At 40.0% G+C, this 17,127-nt stretch overlaps 1 protein-coding gene across 5 annotated transcripts in view; it reads right to left on the minus strand.

Annotated features, from left to right (window-relative positions):
* KIDINS220 (kinase D interacting substrate 220) overlaps positions 1 to 17,127 on the minus strand; it is a 110,064-nt gene that overhangs the window by 38,584 nt on the left and 54,353 nt on the right. The window lies entirely within an intron of this gene.

Genomic DNA, 17,127 nt, shown 5'->3' on the forward strand with positions numbered 1-17,127 from the left:
ATCTAATGCAGGAATCAGACGTGGTCGGCATTATGTGCAATCTACGTGTCAGATAAAATCTTAAGACATTAAGTAGTTTCCTTAATGGTAACATTACAAAAACGTTATTCCAAAATTTCCTTATCTGACAGTTCTTGAAATACATATTTTTTTTTTTATATAAATTGGTAATAGCATTGCTCTTACAAGTTCTATAGCACCTCTAGACACAGGTACTGATTAACAAAAGGTGGAGAGAGAATCGTTTCTTCAACGGTACTGACGAAACACATCCTATTTCTACATTAAATAGTGTTGCAGCAATTGGATATTTCTGCAGAGGGGGTTATTGCAGAAATGGCTGTGCAGTCCAACAAGGAATTTATATTCTCTCCAGCATTTTTCGAGTTGGGTTCACGATATGGTGTTTTAACCACACAAGCCTTAACAGTATTACACAGTATCTCGCATGCCTGGGACAACTCCCACACAGTACAAGAACTATACTGCAGCACTGTTCAGTGGCCACACTTGAGTTTGCAGTGAAGTCTGTTACAAGCAGCTTTGGAAAGCGTACAAGGAGGGCTTGTTGTTGATTTAGAATTTAGCATGAGAAACAGGAAGAGCGAGAATGCCATCATATGCCTGGGATTGAGGAATAGAAAGAATTAATGTTTTATCTCAATAAGGGCAACAAAGGAAAGCTATATTTTGATAAATAGAGCTATCTTGACAAAAACGATTGCCACTCGATGCATTTTTACTGATACAAAGGCTGCAGTGAAAGGGCTCACCAGCTGTTGAAATGCTAAAGCCTATTAGGCTAAAGGGCCCTGAAAAGCTTTCTGTGCAGAAAACACCACAGATACTTCAGCCAGCTTGAGGGAAATAAGGCTTCTTTTTAGCACTGCACAAATTGGCAGAACATTTACATTTTTAGCCTGAGAAGAGAATGTAACCTTTATTAAGGCACAGTATGACCCACAAGTGTGTTTTCTGCAGAGTTAACATTTACAGAAATTGGAGGGTCATACAGGAATCTTAGAAAGTAGGGTATTAAGGACATTCTTGGGTAATGGGAAATGTGCCTCCAAGATGGGATTAACTGCTTGTTCTCCCTGGCCATAAGACAGCCATATCTGGAGCAATAAGTGTCACTGTCAAACACAGCCTTCCTTCACGTTCAATTAATGTGTACCCAATATAGATACACAATAGGGTGAGGGTTTCTGCTGTAAATGGGAAAAACTACTGCTACACCTGTCCACACATCCCAAAAATGGGATTTATTTAATATTTCCTAGTCACTAGGAAATACAAAGGAATGGAAAGGACTTAATTTACATTCTAGACTTTTCACCTTAAATACAGGTCAGACTCCAGCTACCGGCATACACTTTTCTCCTTGGGGGTGATTCAGTTAGTCATGGTGTTACTATGGAACCTTGCGACTGTGTTTATGCAGATATTACCGGCAATTACCGTAATGAAATACTCCCTTTTTTTTTTCTTGCAGCTAATTGAACTGGCCCCCAATTGTACAGTGGAGGGTCCTGCATATTGCCAGTCAGTGCCAAGGATCAGAGGACAACAGCTTACAGTGCGGTAAGACAAAATAAAGACATTGAAACAAACTCTAATTCTGGAACAATTGTTCTATACAATATTCAGCTGCTGGGGATTGTTAAGCAAAAAGATAATTAAAGTGTCCTGGATTCCGTGCTACTGCTTATAACAACGATCAGGCCTTGTACACATCGGAGACGTTATTTAGTACTTTGAATGCATTCTCAGCACATGGAAACGCTACAGCAAATATGTTCAGTGATCTCTAGTGAGGCTGTACACACTACACACTACAGAATGCGGTCAAAACAAAGTTTTGGCTCAATTAAACACATTTCAAATATTTGGATTCAGAACAGATGGTAACAAAATGTGGGGATTTTTTCTTAAAGAAAGACTTCTGTAAAATATCTTAAACACATTTCAGAATAGTAACAGTACTGGCTGGTTATATTAGTATTACTCAACCACTGCACCACGTGCAGGCTCAAGTAGAAGGATAGTAATGAAGCCAGCCAATGACATTCACTAACACGTGTGAGTTGATCTGATTACTGCAGAAAGATGTACAGTGAGGTATAGCCACTGTGCATAAAAGGCTGGGCATTTGTGCAATCTGCACATTGGGACAAGGAGACTATAGAGCATTATTTGTGGCCAGCTTAAACCTTTACATGGATAGCAAAACGATAAAATGCAGACTGAGATCTAAAGAAAACAATGTTATAAAGATATATTTTTCTCTCTGCTTTTAAAGAAAGCCATTGCAATGTGCATCTATGCTTCTGTCCAGAGCTCCCTGCACCCAGTCTCCTGTGCCTGTCCAGAGCTCCCTGCACCCAGTCTCCTGTGCCTGTCCAGAGCTCCCTGCACCCAGTCTCCTGTGCCTGTCCAGAGCTCCCTGCACCCAGTCTCCTGTGCCTGTCCAGAGCTCCCTGCACCAGTCCTCCTGTTCCTGTCCAGAGCTCCCTGCACCCAGTCTCCTGTTCCTGTCCAGAGCTCCCTGCACCCAGTCTCCTGTTCCTGTCCAGAGCTCCCTGCCTGCACCCAGTCTCCTGTTCCTGTCCAGAGCTGCCTGCACCCAGTCTCCTGTTCCTGTCCAGAGCTGCCTGCACCCAGTCTCCTGTTCCTGTCCAGAGCTGCCTGCACCCAGTCTCCTGTTCCTGTCCAGATATCTCTATACATGGTCTCATGTCCCTGTCACAGTATGAGCAGGTTTACACACACACACACACACACACACACACACGTGAAAATATCGTCTGAGCATTGCTCTATGTTTAGTGATCCATTCCTTATGGTGGGTGTAAAATATAATTGCTATTCAGAGCACTGACTTTCTATACCACATTCATGTTCCTGTTTGATGGTGGCATAATTATTGAGATCCAAAAACTGATCTAAATACTGACCAATAAAAAAAAAAAAAAAAAAGGTAAGAAAAAATTGAATTAAAGTGTTAGTGTCCCTTTAACCATAAAATTATATTTGACTAATATATTATAATAATAATAATAAAAAATCATCATCATCATCATCATCATCATCATCATCAGTCTATACGGCCATAGAATACTCCAAAATACAATAGCAGGAACAATGGTAAAGAACACCATCACCTACATACTGTGGGATGCACTATTCGTGAAAATGAAGTCTATTGGGTAGATTTACTAAAACTTCTAAAAAGCAAAAGTGGAGGCGCTGTTCATATCAACTAATCAGATTCTAGCTATTATCTAGTACATTTGAGAAAATGATAGCTGGAATCTAATTGGTTGCTATGGGAAACATGTTCACTTTTTCCTTTATAAAAGGTTACCCCTAGGAATGCATTTGGAACCAGCAATATTACTGATGCATTGGTTTCAAGTTAATTCATAGTCGACAGTGAATAAGTGTGTAGACGAACAAGTGCATTTAATAAGGAAGGAGCATATAGTATTAATTGGCAGTGATACTCTGCCAATTAAAAAACACTAAAGTTCCAATTAACCTACATCTACAATACCTGAACGTATCAATAAGCACAATACAGATTTAACAGATGAACAAAACACTCATTAGGAATACAGTAAATAAAATGTCAACATATTTATCAGAACAATAACCACCAGTATAATATATGCATTACTGTTAGTAATTGGGGGACGATGACAAATTCATAGATTTGGGATATTATTTCATAATATTGGACTTTACTGCATGTTTTTCAATCCCACCGCTATCAGATAATCTTCATTTTTACATCACTTTTTTTATCTTGTATGTTAAAAAAAAACACGAAAAAAAAAACCCTGAAATAATTCAGACAAAAGCTTTTAACTCAACACATAATTGCATCAAAATTACAATAATTGTACCAATTAAAATAATCCTGAATGAACAGTTTGTCATCTTAATGTTCCAATGGTTTATAGAAGGATCTACTTAATTAGCTGAAATTACTTTCCAGTGTTGGTATCAAATGTCATTTGTTAAAAGTTGAACGATTCAGAAAATAATTTAACCAAGCAATTTTACAAAACACCAAGTAGTAACATTTCCCTCTTCAGCTGAATAAAGCAAGCAGATGTGTCATCAAATTACTATAAAAATAAATGAGGCTTTTTATGGAAAAAATAAATTTTACTACTTGCGCTAGGGAAAAAAAATACAATTTTGTAATTGTTTTACCAAATCTGAATTCCTTAATAATAAAAAATGTGTACCATTTATCTCCTGCCGCTATTAGCATGCTGTAAATACAAGAGTTTCCTGCCCCCACGTTTATACAAGAGACACACGGGATACAGGATGATAAACTCAGACAGGAGATTATAATTCATGGTGACTGGATGCATTTAATGCGTTATACACAGAAGCAGGTAATGGTGCTATATGGCCTGCAATGCAGCTGGGCAATTTGTTTACATTACAAAGCACTCAAGCAAAAATGGAAATATTAACCATCCATCTGCATTACATCTAATGGAATGTAAGTTTGAAATGGGCAAAATGTTACGCTTCCCATGTAAAAAATGGGTTCTGAATTTTCAAGTTTTGTTACATTTTCACACGTTTTGCGGAATTTAAACTGGTCAACTGGGGCTAGTCGGTCTGTCGGGCAATCCATATGCACACATTAAGGAAGATCTGTGTATAGTATCATTAAAATGTTTTCCATAATGCAGGTTGATGATTCACAGGTAGATGTCTGAAACTAGTTATGGCAAGTGCACGCTGTCAGAGAATATGTAACCACAGTGCACGGATCTTGGAAGAACCACAAGTTAACTAGCATGTTTCAAGGAGCTCACTGTATGAGTACATTTAAAAATGGACTCTTAGAAGTAATAAAGGGAAGAGTTGTACAGACGTGCAATGACTCGTGCGACTCATTACAACATCACTTGGTACTCTAACTCAGAAATGAAGGGATTGTAAAGACCTCAAGCAAGGAGAGGCTAGTTATCAAATCAAGGTCTGATATACTTCAGAAGTAGGAAACAAGATCTAAACTTTAAGTACTAAAAATCTGCACATTAAAACCGTTTTAGATGAAAATACAACTGTGGAGAACAGCAAAGGATTAAAAAAAGTGATCATGAATTTATAACCTGTGAGAAAAATCAGCTTTATCATTTATTCCTTTGTTGAAGATTGAAGACAGAGAATCACCACCCTCCTAAGAAAGTTGTACTCTACTTAAGTTACTGCACAATGCAACAAAAAAAGTAAAATAAAATAAAATTGGACTTTCTTTAGATGTGCTGTTTGACAGATCCATTGGGACCCCCCAGTGCCTGTAACCGTTGGACGCCATACTCCCTCCCCATACCATTCTGTTGGTATAAAAACAAGCAAATGAGAAATTCATAGAGGAGAAGCATCTACACCAGCTTGTCTTTCTTTAAATCTTTAAAGCAGAGGTGCCAGGTAGAAATTATCCAAGCCTGCCTGGGGGGCCCGGGGGCCCCACTGGAGCACTATAGCTAACTTTTAAAGAGGGAGAAGCTGTCCACAGTGTGTCACACACACTGTCCATCAACCTGCAGAGCAAGCCAGGAGGTCCACATCTCACGAGACTCACAGCTTCCCTGCTCACTCTGCAGGAAGGCTTCTGTCATCAGCATATGCAAGTACAGTGGGCTGGGGGTGAAATATGTCTTGGGGGTGGCATGATAATATAACTGGGGGTTGCAAGATGTGTCTGGGGGGGTGGCGTGATGTGGCAGGGGAGGGTGTGATAAATGTAATATTTTATTATAATGTATGTATTATATACTGTGTGATCTGTGTTATCGACTGTGTTCACTTATTGCTCAGTTTTCGATATTTATATTTTCCAACAGTTCCCAATATTCCAGGATCCATGCAAGAACCCAGTACCAGGTTGTGAAAGCTGCAACAACAGGTAGGTGAGGGTAACACCATTTTAATACATAATGGGGGAATTGAATTAGCTACAAAGTGTCCCTGGAACGTCCTCGGGACACATTGCGGCATAGATTTGACAGAAATTTCCTCCCATTGCTCCCCACACCTCTATGGGGTGCGAGGTAAAATGAGTGGAGAGATTTCTACTGTAATTGCCGCAATGTGCGTGATGTCTGCATGTCCCATCGCCGACAACTGAATCCCCCCCACCATTAGGTCATGTCTAAAGAAGTGCAGAGTGTTCACCACACCCCCATTATGTGGCCACACCCCTTTGGCGGCACCACCGCTGCAGCATATGGCACCCTTGCCACTCGCCTGTGGAGGGGGCCCAAGGAGTTGCTGTAAAGGGGCCCCCCCAATTTCTCTTGGCGTCCCTGCTTTAAACACACGGCACAGTAAGGAGAGAGAAATATGGCGTGGAACTGTTACAGCTATGGGATACCACAGAAAGTGCAGTTTTTATTTTCATATTAACTTCCCCTAGAACCATATATTTATTTTTAGGTAAGTTCTTTAACTATAAACATAGTAGTTATTTCAGGCATAATATGTAGCTCAGTAGTACAACACAAGGTTTGAGATAACATAACAGGTTTGCATATCTTGGTCTTCTGAACCTGACAGTAGAGAGGGGCCGATTCGTAACGTTTATGTCATATGTAGCATGCTAATCATTTGCAGTCACACAAATAAAAAGAATTGTTTACTTTGGGACAACCCTTTGTAGTGCTCCATTACCCCACATAACACTTCAACTAAGGTTTCCACTGGGGCCCCAAAGAGACCTTATAATTGGCACGTACACACAGAATTTTACAACAGTCAGAGCAGTCAGCACAGTGACGTGAACAGGATCAGGATTTCAAATTTGACAAGCCGGGCAGAAGAAACTGGATGTGGCACATGACTGCGCCGGGACCATAGCCATTCAATCAGGTGATGCTTAATAAAGTTAATGTGTGTGTTGGTGTGCTGCTTCCCTGACCCTCTTTTCTCCCTATCATAGAGCCACATTGTCACGTTTGTTTTTTCCCTGGGCACACACCACCTGTTGGCAGTATCTTGCTTCCAAGCAGCAATACACACACAGAACAGCGGTGCTATGGCTCAGGGGAGTGATCCGGTGACTAGAAGGCCATCTCTGTCCCAGGGGGAGAACAAAGTTCCTAGCTGGTTCCGGCATATCACCAGGGTGCAGGAAGCATCTCCTTATAAGATTGCATCAGGCTCATGGGAGTGAGCAGAGGATCAGAAGGCTTTACTCTCACTCCCAAAAAGCTCAGATAAGTTCACTGTTGGGGTATAAGCTGTGACATTTATAGTACCCAAAAATAAATGGGTGCTGCTGCAGGCACTCAGAACATGGAGACAAAGACTGTTGGAGAGCAAAGAGTTCACATTCAATTGTTGCAGGGATTCCTTTCTTGACTCTTTTTGTTTGATTTTTAATTTCTAGATGTAATAAACAGGCTCAAAATCCTTTAGTTGCATTTACAAATAGGAGGTATTAATGATGCATTTCTATATTATAGGGTACTTCACATCTATGTGATTCATCATATTTTTAAATATTTAACTGCATTTACCTTAGCCTTAATTTTTGTTTTGGATTGTCCCCCAGCGACTCAGCTAGGATCATATTTCAGACTTACTGCCACGGTATTGAACAGCTGGAGATTGTGGTTTCTCATTATGCAACAGTGTTCTTCTATATTTGCAATCCTGAGTAAGTTTGGAAACAGAGTGACCAGTGACAGCACTACAGGGACATACTGAGGACACAACCACATAATTGGTGTTTTACAGAAATACGCAGGACAAATGTGTGCTATTTATAAATACTGTTTATTTTGCTTGGACACATCTATGGACACTAGTCTATGTATTAAGTAATGTTGACCCACGGAGTCTACAGAAAGCAAATTTCTTTTTTTTATCCATGGAATAAAACCGGGAAGCGGCCTCAACCTCACTAATTATCCTCATCATGTGACAGATATAAATACTAACTGAGATCTGATTTCCTGTTTCTGAGAGCAGGGGCGCATGGAGCATTTTTAAGGGGGGGGGGGGGTGTTTCCCCTCCTCCGAAAAAAAAAAAAAAGCGCAGCAGCTCCGTTTAGGCAGTACCGTACAGCAGCTGCGGCGCTGTCAAAGACGCGTCCACGGCGGTGCTGTATACAGTATAGCACTGCCGCAGACGCTTCTTTGACAGCGCCGCTTCTTTGCCCTATATAGCGGCTGCTGTATAGTACAGTGCCGCTATATAGGGCACTTTTTTAGCGGAGGGGAGGGGTTTCTGGAGACCCAGAAACCCCCCCTGTGTGCGCCACTGGAGAGAATGTCCACATGAAGCATAATCTGGTAAGAAACATGACAAATCAGTCAACATGTAGGGTCATCCAAAAACCAGGCCATGGGTCAGGCACACTAATCCATCCCATGGCTTGAATTCCATATACGATTGATCATTAATGGGCAAATTGGGAAGATTCTACGTGTGTTATAAATTATCATCAACGTGTCTTTATATAATGCCAGCAAACTTCACAGCACTTTACAATTGGAACTAAACACCATAAGAAAACAAGGCCGGATATTAAACACACAAAGAGGTAAGAGGATCCTGCTTGCAAGTTTACCATCTACCGGAAAATAGAAGTTGGATATATGCGGATAGATGCCACATGCTCCATACTGGTCAGGTTTGGGGGTCATTACACTATTTGAGTATAGAAAGAAAATAAAGGCACATTTTGAGTGACCCGAGTAGGTGTGTGGAAATTTGATAGAGTACTTTAGAGTGGTTATGAGGGTGGTTCAGGAATTTAATAAGCTTAGCAAAAGAGATGGGCTTTCAGGGAACCCTTGAAGGTTCAGAGGCTAAGGGAAAGTCCTTTTATATTTGGAAGGAAATTCCACAGAGTGGGTGCATGCCAAGAAAAGTCATGTAAGGTGCAGATCTTGGGCTAAGCAGGATATCAAGTTAGGAGATTATTCCGGGTAAGTGATGGATGTTGTACTTGTGTTAATAGCTTTTCATCTTAGAACGATTTGAAATTGTCTTCTGGAAAGTATAGCCTACTGATCTAGGGACTGGCAGAGCAGAACAGCAAAAGAAGGACATTTAGTAAGAGAATTAGTCTTTGTGCGGTGTGTAAAATATAAACTGAATACAGTCTGGTATGGCGCATGAACGAAAATGTTGCATAAGTTTCTTGTAAATGTGCATATTCTGGAAATGTTCTGAAGATCCATGTAACAAGATTTGGGAGACAGAATGGATGTGGGGAATAAAGAAGAGTGAAGAATGATGTATAGACAGTGAGGTTTGGAGGTAGTCTTTTATTGCTGTGTTAGCAACAGAAATAGAGAGGTCTTGGATAGCTTCTGTTAGCTGGTGAAAAGCACAGACGGTGAGACATCCAGAGGATGGATATATCTGAATGTCATCTGCAAATAGGTTATACTGAAATCCAATGGAGCGTATTAGGTTTACGAAGAGGAGTGAATTTACAAATAGAGGATCTAGGCCTGAGCCTTATGGTACTCCAACTGATATAGCAATCAGAGAAAAGGTGGATCCAGAAAGGATCACTGAAGGAGCAGTGATCTAGGATTGCATATTTGCCGTCTTTGCACCATAAAATGTGAAAATAAAAAATGTGCTACAGTCAAATATCTCAGTAAATCCATGGCTCATAAAGCATTCTTGGGAGGCTGTAATCAACCATTTTTAAAACAAACTTTAATTATTTTAAAGGGTACCTAACAAAAGTTATCTTCTCAGTGTTTTTTTTTTGTCCGGGTTGGTAATGAAATTCATCTAGTATTTGGTCCCATATAGAACACAATTTATTATTGCCCTAGGAGTGTCACATATAAAAAGTATGTTTTCTTTGGATGGTTGAACATTACTACTATGAGGAACCCAACTGCATTTATTAAACATATTTATCAAAAACAGGTGTGTACACTTAAAGGTTAAGATAATAAAATTATTTCTGGTGCAGTGAGTTTATCCACTGTCTGGGAATTCTAATCAGGACAGGAGATGGAAAGAATTAAAATGTAAATAAATAAATATATATATATATATATATATATATATATATATATATTATATATACACGTTATTAAAATATATACCATTTTTAATCAAACATTATTATACCAATATAACTTAATCCATCAATATAGTAATATCAATTATATGATTTGAATAAACATTGTGACATGTGGGACGAACAACCACGTTTTAGTCTCATCACTGTGCCTTTAGATTGCAGAGAATAAATTATACAAAAAAAGGCAAATCAAATAATTTAGTTAAACTTCTAGTGGACACTGTGTCTACTTTGTAAATCTATCTGATCTGGAAATATATAAAGTGCATCAGGAGGGCTACCTGCAGCCACTATTTACACACTCTTAATTCATCCTTCCATTTGTAAGGCAATAATTATAGTACTTCCTGGTAAAAATCAATCCTTTGGTGAATCATACAGGCCTCTATCATGTTTGACCACTGATGAGATAATGGCTAAGGTCCTGGCAACTTGTGCTTTGCGATGGCATTACTAGAACACCCTCACACAACCAGCTTCATGTGAGGAGGTCCAAAGCTCAGTTGGCTCTCTGTAATCCATAAACCAGTAAGACATGAGAACAGAGGTGATGGGGTGGTCCCTGCACTGGACACTGGTAAAGATTCAAACACTGTAGACTGGGGAACCCATAGGCAATAATTGGTAAATTTGGGTTTGGCGCTAACTTTTCAATAACCTTATTCTAACCCGGTGGCCAGAACGTCAATGGATGGGTGCCTTCTTTCTGTCACAGTACAAGACATGAGTGCTGACCCTTCCCAACCCTGTATGTACACAGATATAATCAGGGTTTCTACATCTTTTATATTTTTAATTTTTTAATGAAAAGATTAATAATGGAATTTTGAAAGTAAGAGAGTGCATTATTGCAGACAATGGGAGCCTAATGTGGGGGGTTAGTGGTTTGTGTTGGGGGTTACTGTAGCGATATATGGGTGATATTTGATGTATGTATGTATGTATGGGGGTGTCACTACTGAGAGGGGGTTCACAGTGTTAACAATGGTACTCAGATGTGTGTATGGTTAATATTGTAGAGGGTAAATTTTCTGCTGTGAGCACTGGAGGGTGAGAGGTGAGAGGTGGGGGTAGACTGGAGAGCCCAGGGCTGAGCAAATAATTGTAATGTAAGTATGTATCTTTGCATTAATGCTGTGTATAAAATAGAGCAGCAACTTATCAGACAGGAAGCTGTTCCTTTGCAGAGCAGACGCTGGCTGGTTGGATAAACTTAAGACAAATGTAGTAAAATTGTATAGTTCCCTCCAGTCTTCTCTTCTAGGGCATTTTTGTTTGTTTTCAGCAATGTCTCACAGGCTACATTACACAAGTATTAACATAGATTGCATCACATTGGCATAACAGACTTACCACTCAGTGTATTCTGTATAGCACATAAGCATTCAGAAAGTGAGAAGAACACATAACACGGGGGACTCTGGTGCATGGCGAGCCGGGGACTCTGGTGCATGGCTGCCCGGCATGGCGAGCCGGGGACTCTGGTGCATGGCTGCCCGGCATGGCGAGCCGGGGACTGAGTTGTATAGCAAATTGATATAAATATATAATTTATTTTATAAGCATTACCAAGGGAAAGCAAACATATTTTTATTTAAAAAAAACAAAACATAATACGGTTTTCCACACTTGTTCCCTTAGTTACAATAATACAATTAAGGCAGTCACTGAAATGTACCCCACAATGTAATCTGGTTTTACCCATGAGTACACTCACACCAAATATGAGTGATTTATTAATCTTCTAATAACATTAGATCATTAGTAACAGTGGTCTATGGCTAACACGGCCAGCCCTCATCATGGGGGAACAATCGTGTAACAGGGGACCGTGTACGCATGCTGGACAGCCGGGATGTTTATATAAAACTCCTGCCCAGTGAACACACCACTAAGGAAACTAATATATGAAGTGACACTAAGTGAAATAAAAATATACTGAGCATCTATGTCAGGGACCAACATCCCTAGTAACAGTCAGTAAAGCTCTGTGTATTGTAGACAATGACTAAACACAGAAAGATGCCCACTCTTCTAGTAACTACTAAGGTATAGAGATATACCTTACTTCACTTAACCATCATAAAGATACAGTAAGAACGCAATCCATAAATGTTGGTCGGATATTAAATGTCTTTCACATGCAGCGAGCCAGACAGATCTGACTGCACATTCCAGTGTTACAACATTATAAGTATGAGGCTAGAACACTGCTGTCCTCTTTATTAAATGCATACAATGATTTATTGTAGGATACTGGGATACAGTTATTTCCTCTTATCAGTCCAGCAACTGGCGCAGGAATCCATGAGAGAGCTCTAACAGAGCTGCATGGACCTCCAGAGGGCAGCTAATGTCTCAGACAGAATTATGGTGCTTTGTGTCATAATGATGCAGCCAGCCAATGAGCTGTTACAGGGAGTTTTATAACGTTATCTCTAGCCGAGCTGCCTGCACAGCGGGAGGGGTTGTAGGTATCTATTCTGTACCAGGCATGGGCACAGCGTGGTGGGCACAGATAGGGCCCAAAGAGGAAAACACACACACACACACAATAAATCTATCGTTAATATAGTTGAGGTATAAAGGACTTAAAGTGGACCATTCACCAACACACAGTGGAGGCAGCCATTTTGTTGTGAACAAGTATTCAGTTCATTAATTCAAAGCATTCCTCGCTTTAAACTGCAAAATAATGGTCATGTGGTTTTGAATTTTTTCTTCATAGTCTTAAAGGCAAAATTAATTCACTACTAAAATACAAGCGTTTACCATTGTAAAAATACCAAAGTAAACATGATATAGGCGGGGCAGCAAAACAATGTTCTGTTAAAGCACATGGATGCAAAAATCACGTGCAGACTTTCAAGAAACAGGGCTCTGTAGAGGCACCAGATTAGGTGACTCATACAGAGGGAGGAACAGTTGCAGCAAGAATAACCAATGTCCTAAGCTTTATGATTTCAGCTTTTTGTCCTATAAAACAAGTGTCGTGGGAGTGGATGTATTTATTTTGGAGGTAGCATGAAGGAGATATACAGCCACCCATCTTTTCCCAGACTAGTACATAATTTGTGTCCTTTCCTTGCATTTCATACAAATGCAGTTGTCCTTTGTTCGCCCATACAGGAAAACTTCTGTCTGCGCTACGTCATCTCTCTATATGAAAGTAGTGTTACATAAGGCTCCAGTCTGATTGGGTGCAGCACTCATCCAATCAGGAGCTTGCAGTCACTGTAGTCTGCCTATCAGACACCTTCTCTCCTGCTGCTCCCCAGCACTGGATCCCAGTATAGGATTATGATAGACAGCTCCACCACTGGAGGGGTAGCCCCACGCACCATGTGTACATTTCCCTAAAGGATTCATCTGCTCATTCTGATGATACAGACGAATCCCTGCATGTTAATAACCAACGTGTACAATAAATGTGAAAGGAGAGGAGGACAAGGACGGAGCTGCAGGACATAACCATCCACTTTAAGCACGGTCATTTGCCATCTGCTCTGGGCAAGGGGAAAAGCAGCCGCAGACATGCCCAGATGGAGAGTTTATATTTATTTATTTACTATTCACTAATGCCTCGCAGGCCAAAAATCCTGGTTAAACCTGTTATTTACTCACTAAAGTAATTGAAGGGAAGAAGGAATTACAGGGAGCCCCAGCGGCAGCGATCAATAACAAATGTCCAATCTGGTGACATAGAAACATAGAATTTAATGGCAGATAAGAACCGCCCAATTTTTAACCTATGGTAAACTCAAACCGTATTTGATCCTTTATTCTTTGTAAGGATATCATGTCTATACTAGGCATATTTAAACTACTCTACTGTATTACTCTCTACCACCTCTGATAGGAGGCTATTCCACTTATCCACTACCCTTTCTGTGATGTAGTTTTTCCTCTGAACCAACTTCCCTCCAGTGTCAGTGCATGTCTTCATATTTTAATACTTCTCTTCCTTTGAAGAATGTTTCCCTCCTGTACCTTGTTATATCCTTGATATATTTGAAAGCTTCTATCGTGTCCCCCATTTCCCTTCTCTGCTCCACACTATACATATTAAGGTCTTTTAGTCTCTCTGGGTAAGTTTTGTGCTGTAGGTCATGCACCATTTTAGTTGCCCTTCTTTGTACAGTCTCTAATGTATTTATATCCTTATGGAGATATGGCCTCTAGAACTGAACACAGTATTCTAGATGAGGCCGTACCAATGACCTTTACAGTGGTATTATTACTACTTTCTTTCTTCCACTGATTCCTCTCCATATGCAACCAAGCATCTGACGTGCCTTCCTCATTGCTTTGTTACATTGCTTACCTGCCTTTAAATCACCTGAAATAGTGACTCCTAGATCCCTTTCCTCCTCTGTAGTTTGCATTATAGTGCCATTTATACTGTATTTAGCCTTTGGGTTTTTTAGACCCAAGTGTATGATTTTGCATTTTTTGTCATTAAACTGTAGTTACCACTCTCTTGACCATTCCTCTAGTCTACCTAGATCATCATTCATTTGTTTTACCCCTCCTGGTGTGTCTACCCCGTTACATATCTTTGTGTCATCTGCAAAAAGACATACTATACCTTCAATACCATTTGTAATATCACTGATAAAGATATTAAAAAGCACTGGTCCAAGTACAGATCCTTGGGGTTCTCCACCGGTAATCTTTCCCTCCTGTGAATGTACTCCATTTACTGTTTTCTATCCTGCAACAATATCTTATCCATTCCATCATTTTCGAATCCAATCCCAAGCTTACTATTTTCTTTAACAGTCTACAATGTGGGACAGTGTCAAAAGCCTTACTAAAGTTTAGATAGGCTACATCTATGGCCCCACCTTGATCTATTACTTTAGTCACCCAGTCAAGAGCGTCAATAAGATTTGTTTGACATTATCTCCTCCCAGTAAATCCATGCTGTTTGCAATCCTGTAAGTTACTGGATTTTAGATCTTCAACAACTCTTTCTTTTAAGAATGTTTCCATCACTTTCCCTACTACTGATGTAAGACTCACTGGTTGGTAGTTGCCTGTCTATTCCTTGCTTCCACCTTTGTGTAGTGGGACTACATTTGCTCTTTTCCAATCCTCTGGAATTACTCCTGTAGTTAGTGACTGACTGTATAATTCTGTTAATGGTGTTACCAGCACCCCTTTAAGCTCCTTTAGTATCCTTGGATATATCCTATCTGGCCCCATTGATTTATCCACTTTCAGTTTTGAGAGTTCTGTTAGGACCTTCTTCCCTGTAAATGTAGCTGTGGCCCCTTCCCCTCTCTTTCTGTAGTGAACACTGAGAAAAATAATTATTAAGATGACACCGTGCAAGGCGCAAACCATTCAGGTTACAGCAATTCCATCTACCAATTCAGGGTGCCATCTCTTCCCTAGGTAAACGACACACACGCACCCGGCCGTCCAAAAGATGTAGAAGAACACGTGATTCATCAGACCAGGCCACCTTCTTCCATTGCTTCATGGTCCAGTTCTGGCGCTCATGTGCCCATTTTAGGCGATTTCAGCGGTGGACAGGGGTCAGCATGGGCACTCTGACTAGACTGCGGCTTTGCAGCCCCATACACAGCAAGCTGTGATGCACTGTGTGTTCTGACACCTTTCTAGCATAGCCAGCATTAACTTGTTCAGCAATTTGTGCTACAGTAGCTCTTCTGTATAGTATATTACACACTCCTCTCAGCTGTGCCCTCTTCAAACTAGACTGTAAGCTCTCTCGTGAGCAGCACCCTTGTTTTCATGTCTATCTTGTATAGCCTGTTTTATGTGTGTCCTGTTTTCCCCACTGTCCGGCCTTACAAACCAGCGACTAAACAATACTCTGGATATACTAGAGTCCTCAGTCTCTGTATGATGCCTGCACCTCTGCTGGCTGTTACACTCAGATGTGCGACACCGCAGGGCACAATATTCATAATGCTCTGCTCCTTAGAGAGATAACGGCGGCATTCTAGGAGTACTGGTCCAGCCCACAGCAGGTACACTTTAAATAGGCACATTAGTAGTCTGATAGCTGAACATCAGTTACACTAACAAAGCATTGAATAACAGATTAAGTTCATTAAAATTAACAGTTTAACGAGCAATGAGGTAAGAGTTTAAACTGGAATTTTACATTTCTGGTAAAAAAAATAATCTATTTGACTACTTTTATATAATTAGTTTATAGATAACTCATTCATGTAAAAGATCAAACAAAAAAAGATAATTTATCTACTGCCCACTGGAATACTTTTGACGGCTTAAAAAAAAAATCTAATTGTTGTCAATGTTTCTGGGTGATCCAGATCAGCATATTTACAATATTGTAAACATGGCATTAATATGTCAGAAGTACAATATGAAGATAGAGAGGAACAACACTGCCATCTGCTGGAAACCTAAATACATTTCTTTTAGTGCACTGCAAACACAGCTGAAATTCCTATACACTACTTTCTCATTTACCAAACCTTTTTAGTTGTTCCTCTACATCATCATCACCATTTATTTATATAGCGCCAGTGATTCCGCAGCGCTACACACTTGCTGTGAGTGGCAGCTCTGCCCTCTCATAACACACACCCATGAAAGCTCACATCTCCTCCAATACGCTTTATACTCTCTGCCCTAGACGTGTTTACAGTGTAACTTGAGGACTGGTGAAAACGTGACTTTGTTTGGATCCTGATAATGTTACTCGTTACCAATACACGTAGCCTTTGTAGGGCGAAAAAACCTCACTCGTCTGAAACAAACTTGACAGTCAAATAAGGAAGGATTTTATTGTATAGTGAAAATTCTGCTTTCCTCCTATATATATATATATATATATATATATATATATATATATATAGCATAGTGATAAACTTTAATATTTTGTTTTATCAAACATTAATTGTAGTTGTTTTCTAATCTTGTCCTCTTCTGTGGAGGAATCTGGTGAAATGTTTGATTTAAATAATTTACTTTAAGGAGAAAAGAAGAACAGGAAGTATGGTCATAAGTGTTCACTGACCAGTAAGTGCAG

The sequence above is a fragment of the Mixophyes fleayi genome, chromosome 3, assembly GCF_038048845.1.
Source record: "Mixophyes fleayi isolate aMixFle1 chromosome 3, aMixFle1.hap1, whole genome shotgun sequence".
Taxonomy (NCBI): Eukaryota; Metazoa; Chordata; class Amphibia; order Anura; family Limnodynastidae; genus Mixophyes; species Mixophyes fleayi.